The sequence below is a fragment of the Mandrillus leucophaeus genome, unplaced genomic scaffold, assembly GCF_000951045.1.
Source record: "Mandrillus leucophaeus isolate KB7577 unplaced genomic scaffold, Mleu.le_1.0 Scaffold107, whole genome shotgun sequence".
NCBI classification, from domain to species: Eukaryota; Metazoa; Chordata; class Mammalia; order Primates; family Cercopithecidae; genus Mandrillus; species Mandrillus leucophaeus.
Window position 1 is genome coordinate 3,679,833 of NW_012098876.1, and position 2,429 is coordinate 3,682,261.

At 34.1% G+C, this 2,429-nt stretch overlaps 1 protein-coding gene across 5 annotated transcripts in view; it reads right to left on the reverse strand.

The window, feature by feature from the left end:
* The window catches only part of RBMS3 (RNA binding motif, single stranded interacting protein 3), an 822,470-nt gene that overhangs the window by 578,129 nt on the left and 241,912 nt on the right, over positions 1-2,429 (reverse strand). The window lies entirely within an intron of this gene.

A 2,429-nucleotide genomic window follows, 5' to 3' on the forward strand; every position in this document is an offset into this window, starting at 1 on the left:
ACATATAAATGGTTTAAATGGTTCTAAAAGAACTGTAGAATCCTGGCAGGGTAATTAATGAATGACAGATCAATCACCCATGTGAAAAAATAAAATGTGGCAAGAAATCATGGCTTTGTCAAGAACTTTGAGGTTTTTAAACTGAAAGCAATTTGTACAATGACTATTTTGACCATACAACTTCCTAATCTCGGTTCCCATAAAGTCTGGGTGGGGGCCAGTTGGAATGGTTCATCTCAGTTGCAGAGATATCGTTCACAGAGGAAATAAAAGGATTTTAAACATTGGAGTCATTTCCTTTGGTTCTCAGCTCTTCGAGAAAAAAAATTCCTTTCGGTTAGTGATATCTTCGGCTCGATTCCTGCAGCCTAGCTTAGAAAAATAACGAAATCTGTTCCCTGAAACATTTTCCAATCAGACAAGTGCAGTTTTCAACTCAAAACATTTAAGTCCAGTGAAAGATTTTCCTTTGCCAGACAGTTGTAGGAAGACTAACACCTTTCTAAGGTTCAGACTGCTCTCTAACGAGTTACATAAAAATCCGCAACCAGTGTAAATGTCAAATGCGAAAGGATGTGTTCAGGAGAGAGACCTATAGCATCAAATCTCTAGCTGCTCCTTTGGAACTGCTGCTGAGGGGTCTTGCTGAAAATAATAAGGCCCATTTATGACACATAGTACAAATGGTAATAGCAAGTTACCTCTCAAGTGGAACCTAAGAACTCTGGAACGGTTACCTGAATGTGGTGAGAGCAGACAAGCAGCGCTTTCCAAATATATCCTCGACTTAAGGACTTTTGGAACCGCTGCAAGATTATAAAGACAGGATAGACTGTTGGAATTTTCCTCTGCTCATATATATGCATTCTAAATGCCAAGGTTGGAAACCCAGTGCACACAGTATTGTTCGTATGCCACAGAATTTGAAATATTAGACAGCCTTTGTCCCAGATTGATCTACAAGGAACAGGAAGTATTATAGCTCTACCACCGCTGCTTTTTGTTTGGTGTGGTTTATTATTTTTTTTATTTTCCCTGAAAAGTCCTTAGTGGTAATCCTCAAGTCTTTGGGTCAGTTTCTTGATGAAAGGAAAATCATAAAGTAGGTTGGATCAAATATCAAATGGAAAATGTAAATATATACAATTATGTTTATATCTTGATATCAAATCTTAAAGTTTTAAGACTTTTAAAATTACTTATTCTAGAAATATTTGTGAATAGTTATAAGTCTTAATTATTAAATTAAAGAAGGATTCATGCAACATTTATAATCTCTAGATAATAATTTATTTCTGACTGTAATGTCAGGTGAATCAAAGTTTGTTCATTGCACTTATCGCATGCTGCAGCTAAATCATAAATTACTGCTTTTAAAACCTTTTCAAATGCCTAAATCCAACACTTAGAAATCTTTGATATATATATATTTACAATTAAATTAGTATAAAAATGGCAGAGCAGTCCTCTACTTGGTAAATAATCTTGACTAACTGATGAAAGATGAGGAAGACCACCTTTTCACTGTGTAGACTTTCCCATTTCTTTCTCTTGACTCTTATTTTTAGTAAATCTGAATAAAAGAGTCAGAAATGATAAGAAAAAGGAGGCTTTTTCTAAATGTGTCAGAAACATCTAGTGTTTCTGAAACCAGAAAAGGGAAAAAATATTAGTACCGTAACATAAAAATTTTAATTGCATGCACATTTAAACCAAATGTTACTGGGAAAGCTTGCCTTTTACTTTCCAACTTCTTCTCTCCAAGGAATTCCAAACCCAGGAGCACAGTGTTAGCAAAGTGACTCTGAATATGAACAGAAATGAAATTTCTGTTTTCAGTTAGTCTTGTGACACATAAGCTTTCATTTTTTTCCCACGACATAATTGGATCCTTCAGCTTTAAAGTCATAATGTGAAAATCCCATTTTGTTATTATTCTTATAAATGGTGAAGTGGTTGAGTGATATACTCCAAATAAAGGCAAAAAGGGTGTTATTCTTTATATATGATGGTCCTATGAGTAGGGTCCATAATTTTAATTATTTGTGCTGATTCAAACTCTTTTGCCTGGCTCCCCTTTATTACCAATAGCAGACATTGGCCGTGTCAGGCTAAATATAAAGTTGAGGTCTTCTGACATGAGTTAGAATCAATAGACCAAACATTGTGACTCACAGAGACACCAAGAAATAACATGGAATTTAAAACATTTAAACATGGAATTTAAATAACATTTAAAACATGGAATAATAAAAACAGTTCTCCACATAGGTTACATACTGAATATTAAAGTGACACAAAACGCCCATGCACAGAACTTGTTTTATGCTATCACCTGTTCATACACCTTATTAGGATCACTGTTAAATTTGAGAATCAAACTTGTTTTAGAAATTTGGTTTCAAAGAAACTTCTTTTTTTTTTTTTTT